At 37.9% G+C, this 22,345-nt stretch overlaps 1 long non-coding RNA gene across 2 annotated transcripts in view; it reads right to left on the bottom strand.

Moving 5' to 3' along the window:
* Nucleotides 1-640: 640 nt before the first annotated feature.
* LOC113619431 (uncharacterized) overlaps nucleotides 641-22,345 on the bottom strand; it is a 51,850-nt gene continuing 30,145 nt past the window's right edge. Inside the window, exons 3-5 of one of the 2 annotated variants that reach the window (XR_003432379.1) lie at nucleotides 2,276-2,321; nucleotides 1,370-1,493; nucleotides 641-738 (exon numbers count right to left, since the gene is read on the bottom strand). This is a non-coding gene — a long non-coding RNA (uncharacterized LOC113619431). The remainder of the gene's footprint in view (nucleotides 739-1,369; nucleotides 1,494-2,275; nucleotides 2,322-22,345) is intronic. The other variant, XR_003432380.1, reaches the window with a different exon arrangement.

Raw genomic sequence — 22,345 nt, 5'->3', positions numbered from 1 at the left:
AAATTACCTTTTAGTATTTTTTCTATTGTCCCAACTCCCAAATAACATAAACCTAATGAGAATTAAATCTTAATTTTTTGAATCCTTTCTTAGGCATTAAAAATGAGATTTACTTAATGACTGTCGCTTGAGACAGTGTAAATTTCTACCCGACTTCAGCTTCTTATAGTAGAATTCAAAGGTCACTTGATTCTGCTGGAAAACCAGTCCTTTTCCCCCCCCCCCCATATGGGGAAAAATGTATTCCTGGGTCAGCTAACAAGCCTCTGTAGTGTAACTAGATGAACAATTAGAAGTAAGAATATACCCTCAGACATAAATTTCCCAGAATACTTTTCAAAACAAACATTTCTCATCCTTCCTTCACAATTTTATCAGAACACTATGACTTCCATCCTTTGCATTTTATCATTTTTGGTAACTTATTTGAAATATTTCAGCATGATCCCTCAAGACAACCTTTTAGTAAGCATGTATTTTGCATGTATGGACTGTAGATATTTGCACTAAATCAATTTACATAACCAGTCACAGTTTTTTTCTAACAGAAAAATAAGGCATTAAGTAAAACCATACACTTTTTTATTCATTCATGCCCTATTTTCAGTTTTAGATATAAGCAGCTTAGAAAAAATTTCTTACCTTACTTAGAAATTTATGCCTTCCAGCCAAACGCTAAGCAGTCCATAAGAATACAGGTTGAATTCAGGTGTGAGAGGTTGTGATGATGAATGCAATCTGAGTCAGAAAGTAAAGTCAAAGGCATATTTGTTACTCACCTCTAATAGATCAAGGAAACTAATGATGTTACACAGGACTCCTGACCCCACCCAGGTCAGGGTCAGTACAGATGTTTAAGGTCCATAAATCAGAATGCCTAGTTACAGATAATATAATGGAGTAGCTAGTGCACTCCGGTTTCCATGCTCTGCACGCCAGCCTTGAACATCAGTATGATTCAGGCAGCTCCCTTGGGTCAGACTGCTCTCTGACCTCCAGGTCCAGAGCACGCCTCTCTAATTTGCTACACAGTCATAAACATAATTCTGCTGCTGATTGCAGTGGATGCTGATGGTTCCATGAAAAAGAGCCATAACCGTACACAGAGTCATAGCTTATCCGCACCTACTATTCTCATTGCACTTCTGGTTGCTAGAATACCCAAGATTAACAAACTCAGCTTCAGAGGATAGCTTCTTTGTAAAGACTTCCCTGGACTCCATCGGGGAGAGCTTAGCAGTGCCTCTGCTTTATTCTATCACATCACATCACATATCGTTATTATAATTATTGGGTGTTTCCTTCCCCGTCTCTTTCACACACACACACTCACATGTGTGGTAGATACTAGGGACCATGCTTTACTCACCCCTGTATCTCAACAACTAGCATTGTGCCTACTACACACTAGTGCGTAGTAGGTGGTCAGTATTTGCTTGTTACTTCACGAGAACGTTGGACTCTTCAACAGGACTTCAACAGGACTCTTTTGTCTGGATCAAAAGGAATACAAACATATAACTGATTCACTCTGTTGTACAGCAGAAACTAACACAACATTGTAAAGCAATTATGCTCCAGGAAAAAAAAAAAAAGGCCCTTGATCCTATGGCCCTGCCTAGCTTTCCAGCCTTCGTGCATTACTGCCCATATCCACTTTAGCCTCCTGCCAGTGGAGACACTTGGAGGAGAAGGCAGGTACATTGAGGAAAACTCCTTCCTCTCTTTCTTCTCCTCCTCCTTCTACTCAGTACTCATCAGTAGTGAGCCTTTTACTACCCCCTGGAAGCTGAATTGGTCATTGCTCCCCTCCCAGGATCCCCAAAGTCACTCGTGCCACCTTTTATCACTATTTAATAAGATCCATTATGAAATAAGATCAAACTGGGACTGCCTTTAAAGATGCAGCCAATCCCAGCTTTCACCTCTGAATCCCCAGGGCCACATAGTTCCCAGTACATCACAGCCACTCTAATATTAGTTTAAGGAATTAGCTAAGGTCCTAAAGCCCACACATGGGGAGAACAGACTTTCACAGAATCTCAAAATAGAAGAACTAGATATTCTTTGAACATTTTTGAAGTTTTAAGATGAAATACCATATAGATATTTATTATGCAGAGACTGTTCAAGCTGAAGTAAAAATAGAATTAAGGTTTTTAAGAATATCAGTAGATGAGAGATGAGGTTTGCTCTGAGGTCGATGTCACAGATGAAGTTACCTCAACATTTACACCACGACTGAAGACTAGATTAACAGCTTTAGGTTATGTACCTTTCCCTTGGGATGTATTTGTCACCACCTCTCCAGGACAGGGTACCTGGAAGGAAGTAGGATGAGCCATTAGGAACCTAGATTAGGGAAGCCCATAGGGACTCTGCTTGAAGAGATTCAGCTGTTAGGCTCTGAGATCTGTTAGCCATTCAAGTATGCACCAGTTTAGGCTCTCCTCTGCCTGGTTCCTCCATAGTGCCTTCCAGTTGATGGGAGGAGAAACGGCACATGGGACATGGTTAACACTGATTATATCTATCGTGCACCTACACTAAGGCTCAGAAGAGAATTTAAAGTAACACTGGCATTTAACACTTATTACATTTGCAAAAGTTCTGAAGAAATAAAGTGTAACTGTCATGTAACTTGAGGATGGGAGAGTAGCTACTGGCTGAATCCTCAGAGATCAAACAGGACTGAAATTAATAATCCAGCTAGAGTCTTTTAATTGTCAAAGCACTGCAGAATAAAGTGAATTTGAGCTCTAAAGCTGAGGGGTAGACAGACATGAATAAAATGTAGATGATCTTAAATTGGTCTGAGAGGCAGACTAAGCATTATGTATTAGGCATTTGCTAAATCAATTCAATCAATATTTATTTCTAGCAAGAAACGATCTCCTAATACTAGCTAGTAGAAAATTTGATCTGTTAAATTCACACACTTATTTTCCTAGATACTAAATGTGACGTTTGTCATCATTTGTGCGTGTCTCCCTGTCCTGGTCCATGGTTGCTACACAACTGTCACATCATATGCAGGGGCTTCTCGTGTCCTTCTAGATTCTTTCTGTGACCTCCACTTTGTTCTCTGTTTTCCCTGTATTTTTACATGTCTCATGTCTAGAACAGCCTCAACTATTTTCAGTTTTATAGTGCATTATCATTTAAATTGCTTCCATGTGCTTTCACAAATCCTTAACCCTGGGAAAGGGGCAGGGTAGGTTACCCCCTGACTCTTTAAGGATGAGGAAACAGGTGCTAAGAGTGAACAAGTAATGCACTTAGTGAATAAATGTCAGAGATGGGCATCACATTCCCCTCTCGCATCCCATCAGCCCACCTTTTGGCTCTGGCCACTGTTGAATCAACCACTAGCTGTGCATAGGTGTTCTTGACGGTGCCTCATCTCAGCTAGTCTGTGTGTCTGTCTTGCTTGTCCCAGGAATTCTCTGCTTCCTAGAGAGAATCCCAAAGGAGAAAAAAATTAACACCCTCCAGTGTTAATTTTAGCCTGTAGGGGCCAAGTTGCTCCTTTCTTCAGTGTCTCTGGTTGACAATTCTGAAGGGTCATCTACATGGTTCCTTAAAACATCCCCACCAAGACTAAGCCCCAGTTGCCCACAGGAATAGCTAACTCAAGAACACACCCTTGGGTTAGCCCTCCCTCCTTCCTTCTTTCACTCTTCTCAGTGCCCCTCTGTTATTTGGGTCCCTTTCCCAAATCAACTACTTGCATGAAAGATTTATTTCAGGCTCTGCTTCTTGGAGGAACCCAAGTTACAAGAGGCTATAAACACATTCTTTCAATTTCTGGTTCATTCTTCTTATCACCCTATTAATCACCAGACCTAAAACTCAATACTCATTTTTTTTTCCACTTACAATCACAAACAGCTATAAGATTTAATATATGAATATCAAGTATAACTTCTATAAGCTCTATAGAGCCTTGAACACATTAGGTGCTTAATAATGGAAAATTGTGGTTACTTTTAAGGTAGTGATTATTTAAGAAGAATGATGTATATGTAAATATGAAGAGAAATACATAAATTGCCCTTCTGCAGATGATTTAAAAGAGCTGGAAGTAGCTATCTGTACCCAATGACATTTATAGGATCAGTTCCTAGAACAGTTATAGAGTTCCATGTCTATAAACCTTTCTGGCTGTTTTCTTTTCATCCTATGTTTTCTAATAAAAAGTAAAATTTTTAGGACTTCTGGTGGTGCAGTGGTTAAGAATCCACCTGCCAATGCAGGGGACTTGGGTTCGAGCCCTGGTCTGGGAAGATCCCACATGCCGTCTAGAGCCTGTGTGCCGCAACTACTGAAGCCCGTGCACCTAGAGCTTGTGAGCCATAACAAGAGAAGCCACTGCAATGAGAAGCCCATGAACCACAACGGTAGCCCTCACTTGCTGTAGATAAAGTCCTCACACGGCAGTGAAGACCCAACGCATCCAAAAATAAATAAATAAATTTTAAAAAGTAAAATTTTTATTCTTATGGCTTCTGATTTTATATATATTGATGGCTTATTTAAACAGTCTCACAGAATGGAGAAAATACAATGATGTCCTTATAGCTTTGAGGTTTATAATAGCAATAATATCAACATTTACCCATTGTAATTATATATACATATATGTATTAATGGGGATTTGCTTTCATTAATTTTATAAAGATGGAACATGGTCATTCATATTTATTTGTTTCTGGTACAAAAAATTAATGAAATCTCTTGGACGAAGTACCGTATTGCTATCAACTTCACATACCAGCACAGGATTAAGAAAAAACAACTGCCAAATGTGAAACTATTTTTGATTTGGAAAGGACAAATCTAAGTATAAATAGTAATACAAAAGGAACAATTCGATGCAGCTTATGCAGACTATCAGATCAGTTAGCCACAGTGCTTCTGATTTAAGAGCCAACAAAGCTCATTTTATAATATTTGACAGATACCAGAAATCAAGCAGCCTGTATGTAAACATTACTGTGATTGTTTGTCACTAAAGATTGAGATCCAGTGTGTTACATTATAAACATGAAAAAAAGAAATGAAGACCCAGCTTCTGGATCTTAGATATACTGGCTGAAACATTCATCAATGTGGAAAAACTGACTGAATTTTTTCCAGGGTTTTCCTAAAGAACACATAGAGTCTATATAGAGGGGCCAAGGAATCTATTTCTCTCAAAGTCTGAAATAGAGAAACCTATAAAAACGTATCAGTTACTAGCCTATGAACACCAGAATTATCCATATGATTAATAATACTACAACTTTTAAAAAGCATTTAAAGTGTAGTTTGTTTGATAAAAATAATAATAGGTCATGTCAGTGGAAAAAATAATAAAGTGAAATCTGTTTCCATGATTGCTTTTAATTTCTGAGAAAAAAAATGTATACCTGCTTAAAAAAAATTCTTCTTGAAGTGCTATATAATTTACTCCTTAGTCAGAAAGTAAAATATCTTTGTTTCAATGAGCCCATCCTTGACTTCATATTCCACTAAAAAATAGGTTCTCATAGGTACATTATCACGGCTTTCCCTATTCTTCAATTTTATTATCAAAATTAGATTCATATTTACATGGCTATCTTGGTAAAAACAAAGCTTTGAAAGTACTCTGATCAATTTTGCTTAAAATCTTATATGTTGACTTGGCAACAATCACTAGCAGTATATAGAAAAGAGCCAGAAGTTCACAGAAGAACAATGACTGAGGAATAATAGATATTATAAACAGCCACTAACGGTGGTAACCTTTTAACAAGATTCAACAGGATCCACGGCAGAAAAATCTCTTTGAAGTCCATAGTAAGACTAAGGCATCAACTACTGGCAGACGGGATGGACTTTATTGGGTATGCATTATGAAGTCTTCACTCTGTAGGAAATTATATACTTGCTCTTGAAACGGGGCAATTACGTGAAATGTTAATGAATACTTTCAGACAAAAGAAGTGTCAAAATAGCAAAGTAGGATTGGATTTTATGAGGAGGTTAATTTCTAAAGTCAGCAGATAAAGCAAAACACTCACAAAGTCAAAATTACCTCTGAAAATCCTTACAAAAATCCCTTAACTGCATAATAAACAGACAGAAGCATCCCGAGTTCAACAGAGAGATTTTGTCTTTTAGATTTTTATTTTTTAAGCATGGAAACAGACTACTATTTCTTTAGTTCAGATTACTATTTTCAGTCGAAGACCCAATGTAGCTGACATGCATTTCAGGTCTATGTGGTACCAAAAATGTCTGTAACAAGCGATATATTCCTAATCATTATGAAATAGTTGCACTTAGAACTATGCAGTATGACTTTTGGAAAGTCACAGAACACTGTGTGGTGTCAAATACCTTTAAGATCTGGTGATGTAGATTCACTTATATATGAAAGCAACAGAGCTTGAGGTCACTCCCCACTCTCAGATATGGGACTATGAAATAGAGTCCTTTCTATATGGAAGAAAGTAGTCAGTAAGTATTGATCCACAATAAAGAAAATCGGAAAACCCCAGTGCAAAATGCTACCTTTGACCTGTCACCACTAAGACTCTAGGTCAGCACCCACTTCAATCACCTAAGTCTGAATTCATAGTTTGGATTTTTGACTCAGCCTCAGAATTGATGGCCCTTTGACACAGAACTGTATCAAAAGTTTGTGTCAGTTTTTTAGCATAACTTTAGCAACAGAAAGACCTGCATTTGAACCTCAGAACCACTTTTGTTTTTCATTTTTCCCTTTTTGAGATAATTATAGATTAATGTAAAGTTGTAAGAAATAATACAAAGAGATCCTATGTACCCTTTACCCAGTTTCCCTGAAAGGTGGCATCTTGTGAAACTGTAGTATAGTATCATAACTAATGTATTAGTTTGCTAGGGCTGCCATAACAAAGTACCACAGGTTGGGTGGCTTAAACCACATTAATTTATTTCTTCATAGTTCTGGAGTCTAGAAGTCTGAGAACAAGTTGTCAGCAGGATTGGTTCCTTCTGAGGCCTCTTGGCCTCAGAAGCTAAAGTTCAGGTGAGCTGAACAGCTCAAGGTGATGTCAGGGTTGGTTTCTCAGCATGTAGATGGCCATCTCCTCCCTGTGTCCTTATGTCTTCCCCTCTGTATATGTCTGTGTCCAAATTTCCGCTTCTTATAAGGAAAACAGTCATATTGGATTAGGGCCCACCCTAATGACCTCATTTTAACTTAAGTACCTCTTTAAAGACCCAATCTCCAAATATGATTGCATTCTGAGGTACTGGTAATTAGGATTTCAATATATGAACTTTGCTGAGGGAGATAAAATTCAGTCTGTAACAACTAGGGTATTAATATTCATAGAGTCAATATACAGAACATGTCCATCACCACCTCATATTGACCTTTTAAGCCACATTTACCTCCCTCCTCTCACCCTACTTAACCCCTGGCATTTATTAATCTGTTCTCCATCTCTTTAATTTTGTCATTTTGAGAATGTCTTATAAATGGTATCAGAGAGTATATTACCTTTTGGGAATGGCTTTATAAACTCAGCATAATTCTCTGGAGATTCATCCAGGTTGTTGCATGTAACAGTAATTCATCCCTTTTCATTACTAAGTAATATTCTACAGTGTGGGTACTCTAGTTTAACCATTCACTAGTTGAAGGACATCAGGGCTGACTTCAGTTTTTGGCTGTTATGAATAAATCTGCCATAAGTATCTATGAACAGGTTTCTGAGTGAACATAGTTGTTCATTTTGGGGGGATAAATACCCAGGAGTGCAATTGCTGGGATATTTTGTTTTTTAAGAAACTGCCTGTTTCCCAGAATAGCTGTACCATTTATATTCCCTCCAGCAGTATGAGTGATTCATTAGCAATACGAATGATCCAATTTCTCTAAATCTCCACCAGCATTTGGTGTCACTATTTTTTTAACCAGCATTTGGTGCTATCACTATTTAGCTATTCTGATAGGTAGGTAGTGACATCTCATTGTGGTTTTAATTTGCATTTCCCTGACGTCTAACAATGTTGAATATCTTTTCATGTGCTTATTTATTTATATACTCAAGTGAAACGTTTGTTCATGTTTTTTCCCATTTTCTAATGATTTGTCTTTTTACTGTTAAGTTTTAAGCATACTTTATATATTCTAGATACTAGTCCATTGTCAGATACATGGTTTACAAATATTTTCTCTCTATCTGTAACTTGTCTTTTCATCCTCTTAACAGAGACTTGTGCAGAGCAAATGTTTTTAATTTATGAGACTCTAGATCTTACTTTTACATTTTAATTGGCTTTTTCTGCTACAGCTTCAATGGGGAAAGGCAGGGACGTCACTTCATTACGGCGGGGGTGGGCAAAGTTCTCCTTACTGCATAGAAAGGATGAAAGTCCCAGCTTCCTATTCAGCCTTCTCTGCCACCACCCCTGAGGGAGGGCGTGGCACTTCCTTACAGCCTCCAGAAGGTGCAAGTCTTGGCTTTCCACCACCATTTTTCTGTGATGTTTGGTATGACTGGAGAGGTTACTGTCTAAAAGTTTTCTGTCTTGCTAGATTTTCCCTTTCTGGTTTGTTTTGTAGAGAGATCAGGCTTTTATTTGGGCCCTTTGCTCTGTGCTTGTTGGCATTTCTGGTTGCCAGTCTCTTCAGTGCTAAGTCTAGGATACAAAAGGCTGAGAGAAAACTCAGGGAATTCTCCAAACTGTAGCTCCTTGGGTCCTGGGTTTCCTAGCCTGTTGTCCTTCCTCTTTCTACCTTTCAGAGCCTTATATTTGTTCTACATACAGTGTTCAGTGTTTTCACTGTATTGATAGTTAGTGGGAGAAAAAGAGACAAGTACCTCCACTTGGTCTTCCTAGAAGCAGAAGTCCTTCACTGTCTCTTTGGCTATTTGACCTTTACACTGCAGTTACCTCATCTGTGAGACCTGGGAAACACCCACCTCACAGGGTGGTGCAGAAGATTAAACAAGGTGCTTGACTCACTGTAGACACTGAAATATTGAATTGCTCCTCTTTGAAATGAAACTATGCTACCAGTCTGCTGATCTTTCAAGTGCATTTTACAAGACTTCCTCTGAATCTTCTATTTCCAGAGAGACTCTGTATCTGCCAGACCCTTATATCCTCTCAATACCGATAAGACTATTCCTGACTTTCCCCCTAGGAGTTGGCGATTTTGCTCTGTACAGGAACGTGATTTCCTTAACAAAGCCCCTTGTTCATAGTAGACACTCAAACGACTACTCAAATGCAAGCTCCTCCTGTATTATTGTGATTTTTAAGAGTGCCTTTGGGACAGTTCTCTCGCAACAGGGCCATTTCCCCAGTAACAGAATGGGGATGACACCAGATATCTACCTCATAGGAACAGAGTGGTTAGACAAGGCAACCCTCTCTTCTGCACGATATCCACACCTTTTACAAAAAAAAAGGCACACTACTGCAATAATGCAATAAAATCCTGCCATTATCACCAGTCTTGCCCTGTCTTTATTCCCAGTTGCCCCATTGTTCCACAGCAGGGTGAAGTAAGATTATAGTGAGGTCAGCAAAACAGAAGTGGAGACAGTTGCCAGCAGAGTCAAGGACTATCGTGTAAGGAAGTTACATACAGCCACCACAAGGGAAAACTCAGGCCTCTCTTCTAGCAGTCACAAACCAGGCTTTCCTTCATTATAGAACAGCAATATAAGGACATAGCTAGTGTAATAAATAGAGTCTTATTTCTTCCATATTAAATTCTTGGATGAGAGCTATGCATAATCAAATTTAAACTATAACATTCCAAAAGCATATAAGTTATTGGGTGAAGAACACTAATTTTAAAATAATTTTAGAATTCTAAAACAATGGAGTACACAATGAGAATTTCTTTAAGTTATTAAATAGTTATTTAGAGCTGGAGACAATAACCCTGAGGTTAATTGGTTCAGCTTCCAGGTTCTAACAATCAAAGTAATCTGAAGGTGAAGATTCTCTAATGTGTTTTGAGAAACCTCAGATACGTCAATTTGGTTGCCACCCCAGTGGTCTGTTTAAAATATTTACATTTCCTTAAAAAACAGTAAATGAATCCATCTGACTTTTACATACCCATTTTTCAAAATTTTTCTGGAAGATGTAAATTTGCCAGGATCTCCTACCCCACTCTGGAAGAGAGTTGAAGGATAAATTCCTTAAGAGGAGCCTATTTTATATGAAGATCAGATGTCTTCCTCTGTGGAAATGTATTTTCTCCCTGCATGTTATACAAGGAACTCCCATCCCCAGAAACATAGATTTACCATCTCCATATGAATCAGATATTCCCTCATAGTTTTTCTCTTATTCATCTGTAGAGGCCAAGTTTACCCAGACTTAGATTGTATTTCTTCAGTTACCAGTGGATGTGAAGAAGTTTCAAATCACATGGAACCTATTTACTTACCTATATAATTTTTAAAAAGGCTTGAGGACAGGTATCATATTTATTCACTTTGTCACCATAGCAACTAAGGTCCACATTGCTTGGAAACTAATAAGCATTTATTAAACAAAGGGGAGTGAAAGGAGAAGAAAAACAAAAGGAGTTAACTGAAGCATTTATTTTAAAAGTTACAGTGTGATGAGTGCTCAAGTTGAGTGTTCTAGGGGGGAAAAGACACTTAAAGATTTTATAGGCTATATTAAGGAAAGTCAAATTTCATTGTATAAGTTATTGAAAGGTATGAGAAAACTGAGGTTGTGTTAATCACAGGACAAAATGCAGGGACGTCAAAATTGGGGCCATGGTTTAGCAGCCAATGATGGGACAATTTGGTTTAGGAAGAGGTGAAGAGGAACAGTTGAGGCTAAGGTCTTTCAGGGGTCAGTGAAAAATTTTTAGTCCTTCAGTGTCTTTCACAGGAAAAATAATGTAAATGGGAATCTTGGGAATGCATATTGCTACGTTCCAATGGATTGAATGCTGCCCTACCATGAGCATTCAAAATATCCTGTGGGGATGGAAAGGAGACGAAGAGAGAAGATCAGTAGAAAGAAACATGAAGGCCCTAGAAGTAGCATAGATTATGGATAAACCAGAAAGGGATAAAAGTTTTGTTAACATAAAGATTGTATTAGATAGCAAAGGAAAGCAGCAAGTTGGCTTTTAAAAAGAAAATGTTTTGGAGACAAATAGGTTTTTCTTCCTGGACTACAGTTAAACTTTTTCCCTTCTCATCAACAGGGAGGTTTTCTCCCAGGAGTATTTTTGGGTAAGTTAGATTTTTACTGAAAGTTGGTTTTATTTAAATTATCCAGTTACTAAAATACGCAACCTTTCTTTTGAATGAGGAACATTTGGGGAAAAATTGGGATTAAATAAAACACATAATAGATAAAGAGCTATCATTATTTATAGTTTGAGAAGTATGGTGGATTAATATTATAAACAACACTTCCCAACTGAATCTAAGAGAATAAATATAAATATTTTTTAAATCTTCTATAAAATATCAATAGACAAGATTAAGGAATATGAAAAAAATCCCTCAAATTATTTAAAGCCAGGAATGCTGGACAAATAGGCACCAAATCAGTTTCTTGACCTGTCAGTTTCTGCGGAACCCTAGAGATTCTCAAGCATCTTCTTTGTGAGCTAATATGAGGAAAAACTAAATCCTATGGTCCATCTAGTTAGGGAATCTTATAGAAAATCCCCACATAAAACTTTGACTCCTTCAGAAAATAAGGGAAAAAAAGAACATTGCCCCCAAAAGATCACATCAAGAAAACATGCCTTTTCAAACTTGGTGCTAGGGGAAGGGAAAAGAAAATAAATGTTTCCCAGAGAACACATAAACATAAACTAGTCCTCAAGCTTACTGCCTACATTCAAGTTACCTGTGTGGTCCAAGGAAATCCCAAGCACAGAATTTAATTTGCAGTTGTCCTGGATTAGTTGAACCTCCAGGATACTAAGAAAAGAAAATATCAATCCTCTTTAGGAACCTAACAATAACCCAGAACTCTAAGAATTACCACAGATAAAACTCCAAGAAAACTGAGCGCCTCCATACACATACCAAAAGACAAATCACAAAATAATAATGACAACATATTACGAGTAAGAACTGGCAGAAATAGACCCATAAACATTTCAAATATCTGAATTACCAATAAGAATAAAAAGCATATATGTTTAAAGAAATGAGATGTTTGAGACTGAGCTAGGAACAAGAGATTTTAAAGAACAAAAACGAAGAGATTTAAAACACAACCAAATAGAATATGTAGAACAGAAGAATACAGTGCATAAAATATAAAATTCAGAGTATGAATGAAAAAGCTGACTAATTTTATATTTGCTCTGTGTACACTGGAGGTATAATTTGAAAAAGAAATCCAAAATGCATCTTAGAAGGATTGATATATAAATATAAGAGAGATGGCAAGAAACACGGAGAATCAAATGAAAAGTCTAACACATGTCTAATTGGAGGTCCAGAAGGACTTGAGAGCCTGAGGAAGAGATAGTGGCTGATAATTTTTTATAATTATTAAAAAGCGAAGATTTCCTAGAAGTCTGAAGCAGTAAAAAATAAAACCATACATTGACACATCATAAATATTAAAGAAAGACAGACTGTAAAAGCAGTCAGAGAGAAGTAAAAGATAGCCTATAAAATAAAGTCAATTAGAATGATGGTTGAACACTTAAAAGAGTATCATGGAAGGCAGAAGACAGAGAAATGATACATGTAAGATAAGATAACATCATTCTATACCTAAAGACATTCTGAAGAAAAAGACATTAAATTATTCTGGTTTTTACAACCACAATAAATTCACTAAGTAAATTCTAATGAATGCGATTCAAAGAGAAGGGAAATGATCTCAGATAAAGGGTCTGAAATGTAGAAAGTAATGTCTAACCTCTAACCCATATCTAATCCGGCAGCATAAAAGTATAAAAGCACATTGCTCAGATCTCCCTTTAAGGGAGAAACTATAACAAGGAGTGCAAGCCACTGACAACCTCCAGCTGTAGCATCTTCAGAATCTATTGTTGTATTTGAGCCAAAGACAATCCTCCCCAAACAGCTCCCAGCCAGTGACTTAGACAAACAGTGATACTGGAATGTAATCATTTCTGGCCAATGCAACCATCTTGTGATATGCTGTCTTTACTCTGGAGCTCTTTGTCAGGTCCATCAAGTCAGAAAAACAAATATCATATTTTGATGCATATATGTGGAATCTAAAAAAATGGTATAGATGATCTTATTTGCAAAACAGAAATACAGACACAGACGTAGAGAACAAATGCATGGATACCAAGGGGGAAGCAGGGGGTGGGATGAATTGGGAGATGGGGATTGACATATATACACTATTGATACTATGCATAAAATAGATAACTAATGAGAACTTACTGTAAAGCACAGGGAGCTCTACTCAGTACTCTGCGGTGACCTAAATGGGAAGGGAACCCAAAGAAGAGGGGATATACGTGTACGTATAGCTGATTCACTTTGCTGTACAATAGAAACTAACACAACATTGTAAAGCAACTATATTCCAATAAAAATTTTTTAGAAAAGACTCTCAAAGCTACATCTCAGTCTCATGCTCTTCCTATCCAAACTGTCCTTTCTTCACTGCCTTATTTCATAAATGTCAGACTTTCATCATAGTCAGAAAGCTTTCCCTATTCCTGCTTACTTTCCTCTTTATGTGTCCAGGCATTACCAGCAAAACAACAAACAAACAAAAACTCACGCATTTCTCTGTCTTGGTGACTGCTTCCTAAAAGATACAACCTAACACAATTGGTACCTTGAGTGGTCCAAGAGAGTAGGTGGTAAATGGGGTCTGGGGGCTGATTCAGTCACTAGCTGGGTGGCAAGAAGGATTCCATCTTGAGTGGCATGTGAGGCAAGGCTACTCCCTGGCACAATGTGGAGGCCCAATTGCCAAAAAATGTCACTGGTTAGGACAACAAAAACAGCTCAATGGAGGGATAATCTTGCCAGTGGGACTATTCAGGCATTTAAATATAATAAGAGTAACAATACATATAAGGAAAGTAGAATTGGCTGATTATTGCTAAATTTTGTTTTTTTTTCAGATATACATATACACATACATATATATATATATATATACACACACACATATATATATACACATATATATATATTCTTTTTCAGATTCTTTTCCATGAAATGTTATTACAAGATGTTGAGTATAGTTCCCTGTGCTATACAGTAGGTCCTTGTTAACCTATTTTATATATAGTAGTGTGTATATGTTAATCCCAAACTCCTAATTTATCTCCCCCAACCCCTGCAACCATAAGTTTCTTTTCGGTATCTGTGAGTCTATTTCTGTTTTGTAAATAAATTCATTTGTATCATATTTTTAGATTCCACATGTGATATCATATGATATTTGTCTTTCTCTCTCTGACTTACTTCACTTAATATGATAATCTATAGGTCTATCCATATTGCTGCAAATGACATTAGCTCATTCTTTTTATGGCTGAGTAATATTCCATTGTATGTATATATATATATATATATATATATATATATATACACACACACACACACACACACACACATATATATATATACCACATCTTCTTTATCCATTCATCCGTCGATGGACATTCAGGTAGAACAAAATACTGCCATTTGCAGCAACATAGGTGCAAACTATCTATGAAATGAACCTATCTATGAAACAAAAACAGAATCATGGACATAGAGAACAGACTGGTGGTTGCCAAGGGGGAGGGAGCTGGGGGAGGGATGTAGTGGGAGGTTAGAGTTAGCAGATGTAAGCTTTTATGTATAGAATGGATAAACAACAAGGTCATACTGTATAGCACAGAGAACTATATTTGATATCCTATGATAAACCATAATGGAAAAGAATATTTTAAAAGAATGTATATATGTATAACGGAATCAATTTGCTGTACAGCAGAAATTAACATAACATAAATCAATTATACTTCAATAAAAATATTAAAACGAATAAATAAATAAATAGTGCTGCTATGAACATTGGGATGCATGTATCTTTTCGATTTAGAGTTTTCTCCAGATATATGCTCAGGAGTGGGACTGCTAGATCATAGGGTAGTTCTATTTATAGTTTTTTAAGGAGCCTCCATATTGCTCTTCATAGTGGCTGCACCAATTTACATTCCCACCAACAGTGCAGGAGGGTTCCTTCTTCTCCACACCCTCTGTAGCATTTGTTATTTGTAGGCTTTTTAATGATGGCCATTGTGACTGGTGTGAGGTGATACCTCATTGTAGCTTTGATTTGTATTTCTAATAATTAGTGATGTTGAGCATCTTTACATGTGTCCTTTGGCCATCTATATATCTTCTTTGGAGAAATGTCTATTTAAGTCTTCTGCCCATGTTTTTATTGGGTTGTTTGTTTTTTTGATATTAATCTGTATGAGCTATTTGTATATTTTGGAAATTAATCCCTGTTGGTAGCATCGTTTGCAAATATTTTCTCCCAGTCCCTAAACTTTTTGTTTACGGAGTGGGAAAAAACAAGACAAAAAAAAATACGTTTTGTTTATGGATTCCTTTGCTGTGCAAAAGCTAGGCCACAAAGAAAGCCTTGGTAAATTTAAGAAAACCGAACTCATATCAAGCATCTTTTCCAATCACAACACTATGAGGCTAGAAATCAACTATAAGAAAAAAACTGCAAAAAACAGAAACATGTGGAAGCTAAACTATATGCTACTAAACAACTAATGGACTACTGAAGAAATCAAAGAGGAAATCAAAAATATCTAGAGACAAATGAAAGTGAAAACACGATGATCCAAAACCTATGGGATGCAGCAAAATCAGTTCTAAGAGGGAAGTTTATAGTAACACAACTTTACCTCAGGAAACAAGAAAAATCTCAAATAACAACCTAATCTTATGCCTAAAGCAACTAGAAAGAAGAACAAACAAAACCCATAGTAGAAGAAAAGAAATCATAAAGATCAGAGCAGAAATAAATGAAATAGAGACTAAACAAACAAAAAAACAACAGGAAATATCAATGAAACTAAAAGCTGGTTCTTTGAAAAGATAACCAAAATTGATAAACCTTTAGCCAGACTTATCAAAAAAAAAGGGGAGAGGGCTAAGTTTTGTTGATGAATGACAGAAGGGAAACAAGACACTGTAGGGCAGCTAAAAAGATCAGAACTAAGTATGGGAACCATAGGGGCCTGTTTAGTAACTTACAAAGAGGCTCTTACATTCTTCAGAAGGAGAGCAGGTACAAATGAAGAACAAACTCCAAATCTGACAGGTAAGGTTGGGAAAATTCAAAGACTAATGAAAGCTCATCCAAAACAGAGGGTACTATGCCAAAGACAAGGCCATGTTTGGGGAAACATGGCAGGAGGGTGTCTGGATGAGTGTCCCTGAGGACTGTGGCTCTGTGGACACCCTGAACCAGAGCCTAGAAAGGTGGCCCAACACTCCCTATTAAAGGCTAATATTGACCTCATACAGGAAGACACTTTGAAGGGCTCTTCCTCATAAGGCATCACGTGTCCACCCTAAGAAATGCCCCCATTTTGTTTCCTAGCTTTAAGGCTGATAACTAGGGTTAAATCCCAGCATAAGACAGCTGGGGTTTAGATCCTAAAGGAATTGCAAAAATTAGTCGGCCCGTACTTACAGGAACAAAATCCACTGTAAAGGATTTTGAGGGTGTTTGCACAAGAAGGGCACCAGACTGGATAAATGAGAGTTTATTGACTTGGGGGCACGTATGGTTATTATATGGCAAGGACCCTGGGGTTGGAGTGAACATGCTGCTAGAGTGGCCTTAGAAACCCAGTGCTGGTCCACACCGTGCAGAGTAAAAATGCCTGAGTTGCTGAGACAGACAGTAGAGAAAGGGCTCAGGAGAGTGGGCTTGCTGGAATGGATATATTATATGAGGCCAGAAAGAATACCCACCACAGGATTATGTTCCACACAAGGGCCTAGAAAATGTGCCACTCAACAAGGCTGCTAGGAATGTGCTGGAGAGTATGATGCCAGCATCTCTAAAAGGGTCAGTGTTTGCTTTCTTCTTCAGGCCAGGGCTAAGAGTAGGAAAGGTGGTCTTAGGGTTGGCTTATTCACAGCAATGGGGTTAGTGGGAAATAATAGGGGAGAGGTGGTGGTGCTTAAATACCATAAGGCAGGGGCCCCAAATTCCCTTAACAACCAGCAAGTTTAGAAGGGCAGCCAAGGGGCTTAGCCCACATGGAGTTGTAGTATTTCCAGAGACAAAATAGACCAGCAGTTAGTGAGGATGCTGCTAGTTCATACGAACAAAAGAAGGTAAGATTGGAAGAGCAGGAAGCTGAATGTGGTCATCTCATTTAAAAGTCACATTATTTTGTGTAGTTCCTGGACTTGATCTGTTCTAAGACCTGGAACTCACTGACTAAAGAGGTGGCTGAGTCCTCATGATGAAGGACTTTTCAAAACCATAGCACAGGGAGATCAGCTTGATGCTTTGTGATGACATAGAGGGGTGGGATAGGGAGGGTGGGAGGGAGATGCAAGAGGGAGGGGATATGGGGATATATATATATATATATATATATATATATATATATATATGTATAGCTGATTCACTTTGTTGTACAGCAGAAACTAACACAACATTGTAACGCAATTATACTCCAAAAAAGATATAAAACAAAAGAAAAGAAAAAAGAAAAAACATGGTAGGTATGTACTGTAATGATTCCTCTAGTTCTTTTCCGATGAGAATTATGGCCATTTACTTGAAAATAGGGGAAAGGGGAATACCCAGACAATTCAAGGACTTTGGGACATAGGGTCTTCCTGACACTGATACCCACAGAACAGAATTAAGGCTCCCCTGTTAGAGGGGGGCATGCAGAGACCAGGTAATAAATGGATTCCACTGCCTTAGAGTGCATGTATTTGGTTTGTAGAGCTACACATCATCAGTCTCTTAGTCTTCAGACATATAGTTAGGATTGACATATTTGTCAGTTGACATAACCCTCATAATGGGTCCCTGCCTTATTGGTAGGAGCTATCAGAATCAGGAGGGTCAAGTGGAAGTCTCTGAAATACTCTCACACCAGATACAAGAGTAAGGAAAACACAACATCACATTCCAAAAAGGATACAAGAGTGGTGGTCCCTATTATATTTCCGTTTAATTTGTCACTCCGATCCTAGAGAAGTCGAGTGCACCTTGGAGAGTGTCTATAGTCCACTGCAAGCTCACCAACTAGTAGCCCCAGTCACAGCCACTGTGCTGAATGTGGTATCATTGCTAGAGCAGATTAGTAAGGCCTCAGGTACATGGTATGCAACCAGAGATTTAACAGTTTTTTTTTTCTGATCCAATCAGGAATGAGAATCAGAACACCTGCATTCATGTGAAACAGACAAAATTCCTTTACAATTTTGCCTAAAAGACAGTTAACAATGTCCTCACTTAATAAGGCTCTCTGTCTTAATACAGTCCAAGAGATCTGGACTGTCATCTAGGATTCATCTCATCAGTTACAGCCACAAGATCCACTGCAGTGGTAAAGTTATGGTTACTCCCTCCAAGTCCCCACTCAGGAGTAGAGGCCCATGGGAACTCTGGAGAAGCTGCTTCCTGAACTTGTGTTCACTGGATCTGTGTAGTGCAAGTATGGACTAGGGCAGCAATGTAATGTTCCATTAGGGCCTCCTATAAAGAGAAAACCTGCCACAAGGAGTACAGTTAGCTGACAACTTCCAACAGCTGTGCTTTTGAGATCTGCCACAGCATTCAAATTGAGAACACAATCTCCCCAGGCAGGTTGTGCTCAGTCACTCTGGTATAAGGTCCTGGCCATTTTTCCTAACACGGGACTTCCTGAAAGGGCAATCTTTGCTCTAGAGGTCCCTGTTGGGTTAACCAAATGACTTTCTCTGAGATTTATCTAGTTTGAGGTGCTTTGTTCTTAATTCTCCTTCTTTCTCTTCCTTCACAAGTATCAGACCTGCATCACAGTCTAAAGACTGTACTTGATTACTCCTCTGTCCCTCTTACTTTTATACTTCACAAGCTCATTTCTTCCAATGAAGCTCTTGCACTTCTAACTTCTTATTATTTATTTATTTATTTTATTTTTATTTTTGTCTGTGTTTCATCTTCGTTGCTGCACGTGGGCTTTCTCTAGTTGCGGCAAGTGGGGGCTACTCTTCACTGCAGTGCACGGGCTTCTCATTGCGGTGGCTTCTGTTGTTGCAGAGCATGGGCTCTAGGTGCTCAGGCTTCAGTAGTTGTGGCACGTGGTCTCAGTAGTTGCGGTTTGCGGGCTCTAGAACGCAGGCTCAGTAGTTGTGGCGCACGGGCTTAGTTGCTCCGTGGCATGTGGGATCTTCCCAGACCAGGACTCGAATCCATGTCCCCTGCATGGGCAGGCAGATTCTTAACTACTGCACCACGAAGGAAGCCCCTAACTTCTTTTTGACATCTGTTTTCCCAGAAGTTCTGAACTAACACAGTCATCTATAAATCTGATGATATCACATGCAGCACAGTCCCTATTGCTAACTGAAAACATCTAGCATTTTCTGCTGATGCTGAACTAATTATGAAATATTGTTATTTTCTTCCCTTCATATTCTTATCTACTGATTAACATTCTTAATCCAGCAACATGATTAACCTTACCTAATGAAAGACAACCTCGTGGTTCTTTTTCTATATTTTGAAAAGTGCCTATCCTAGAACAGATCTTCTGGACATGCCCATACCAGATTCAGACTTTTTTGTTATTGATAGGTTTTATCTTAAAAGTGAAAGGTAATAATACCAAAATGGATATGCAATTACTACTCTAGACTCTCTTGTAGAACCCAATCCCTTAACAGAAGACAAATCAGCTCAAATGCTTGAACTTGTGGTCATACAAAGGACATGTTAAATTGCTAGTAAATGATACACATACACACACACACACACACACACACATCACTGATTTGATTTTGGAATAGCTCATTAGTAGTTCAGTAGTTCATGAATTTGAAATGTTATAGAAACACAAAGATTCTCTACCCAAGAAAGTTGTTATCATCAAGATAGAGGCCTACAGTAAAAGAGATAGCCATAGCAGACCACCATTCTTAATAGATTGCGTTGACTAAAGTTCTAATACAAATACACTCTCTTACAGAATAGAGAGGAAAAAAAGTATGCAGAAGTTCAAGGAGTCCACAATAGAAGCATAATATTAGACCCTCAAATCAGGGCAAAAATGGAAATCATCAAGTTTTAAAATTCATGAAAGTAAGATCTATGGAATCGAGGAAGGATGCCTGGTGTCACCAGATAACTTCCAAAGAACCTTGCTAAAATCCTCCATGATACAATTAATTATAATTGAGACAAATTGCTTCTGACATTAAATATTAATGGGAAACTTTTCTAGGATAAGAGAGGATATGCTCAGTTTACGCCTCAATCTGTAATTTACATAATGCTGAAAAAAACTGTAAAGTTAATACAGACTGAAACTATGAATGACAGGATTGGTTGAGCATCTCCAAATAACTTTTCTCAAATTGTTTACTCCATAGGTGAATATGTAGTAGTAATCGAACATTTATTTTCTGGATGGTTGAAGACACAGCAATTGCAGTGAGCAGAATTGAAAAAGAGAGACTGTAAGACTTCATGATTTCTACCTAGGTCAACCTAACATTTATCCCTATCCATTGACAGGGAAAGACATTTTGGTGGAGAGCAATTTTTCATGGTTTATGAAAGGCTTTGTCCTTAATTCAGAAACTTTACTGTCCTTATTAATCCCCAATTCGCTGTAAAAGTAGAAATATTCTTAACATAATTAGAAAGTTACAACTATTAGAGACCTTAAAATGACATTCAACTGTAAGTCAACTGCTGATTCAAGATCCTCAGAGGAAGCAGACAACTGAATGAAGTAGCTATTTCTGCCCCCAAATCATCCGAACAAGATATCCAGAACCATTGATTGCCATACTCTCCACTGCCCAAGGACTGGGCAAACAAAGGACAACTGGATAGACTGGGGACTTATCAGGACAGAACTGTCCCCATTAGTACCTACTATAGACCTCTTAACAGAGTTCCTGCCTATCCCATGGACGGAGACTAGGCCAAGACAATAACCCACCTCTGAGAAATGGCTGGCTCAAGACTTTCTGAAGACTCCCAGGTCATTCCAGGAATATAGTCTTGCTGGACATTAGACCAAGAGATAAAATGCAATACAATTTGAAGTCTCCTTATGTCCAATATTTAAGGTACTACAAAAGCAGTATAGAACTGGGCAAGGGGACTTGGGCTGCCTTGGAGTTAAAGACAGCAAAAGCCATCAAGAAGTTGATGCAAACATACGTTCTCGACAGCCATACACCAGCCTTGGGATTCCTTTTTGTTTTGGCCCTGGGGATTCTATGATGCCTGACCTGGTTTATACTACCATGTACCAGCCTGACTCAGACCCTATACAACTCTGCCCTGGCACACGCCTGTCAGGTACCATGCAAAACACCTGCCATGTTCCATGCAAAACCTCAGTAAGACCTTCAAAAGGAGAGATGTAAAGACCAAAAGCACATGCACTAGATTTTCTCAAGATCATAAGAGGTCTTTTCCCAGGATTATTGCGCAAGAGCTGTGGTTAGAAGAGTTTAACTGCTCCAAAGGTGGGCATGATACCTGCAATTCCTTAGGCCAAAACATACAGAGCATTAAAAGAACTAAGTAACCCTTTCTAGATATCAGCTCAAGATTTGAGGACTTTTTTGTTTGTCCTACAGATCTTCCCATCAGGAATCACAAAGAATGAGCGTAGGGGCCATTTTAAAATTTCTTTTTATAATTGAACTTTTGGTATGCTTTTAAAACCTAAATGACTCCAATATTCAGAATTTTCCCCTTTTTTTCTTATAGCCTAGATAGTGCTAAACTTTTTTCTAATCAAGTAAACTTTGATAGTATCTGTAAATTTGGTGTTGTCAGAACTGGTTTGAAAAGTACCCAGTTTTCAAATTCTACAAAATTTCTCAAATAAACTGTTTAAAAATTACATCTTACATCTTTTGCACATTCAAGACCTCCTTTAGTCTGTGAATATAGCTTTTGTACTCCTTTCCCTCTATGCCTATCCAAACCTCTGATAAGAGATAAAGTTATTTATCTTGGAATCCCCAATTATTTTTAACCACATTGTACAAATTCACTGGTGGTTGTTCAAACATCTTCATAAACCAGGTATAGATTAGAAAGTCAAATTGTTAAGGACATAATTGAAAATCCATCTCTATAACCAATTTCA

The sequence above is a fragment of the Aethalodelphis obliquidens genome, unplaced genomic scaffold, assembly GCF_003676395.1.
Source record: "Aethalodelphis obliquidens isolate GAN/ISIS:26980383/991018 unplaced genomic scaffold, ASM367639v1 scaffold1, whole genome shotgun sequence".
Taxonomy (NCBI): Eukaryota; Metazoa; Chordata; class Mammalia; order Artiodactyla; family Delphinidae; genus Aethalodelphis; species Aethalodelphis obliquidens.
Note: the sequence above shows the minus strand (reverse complement) of the source record. Positions and strands in the feature narration are given on the sequence as shown.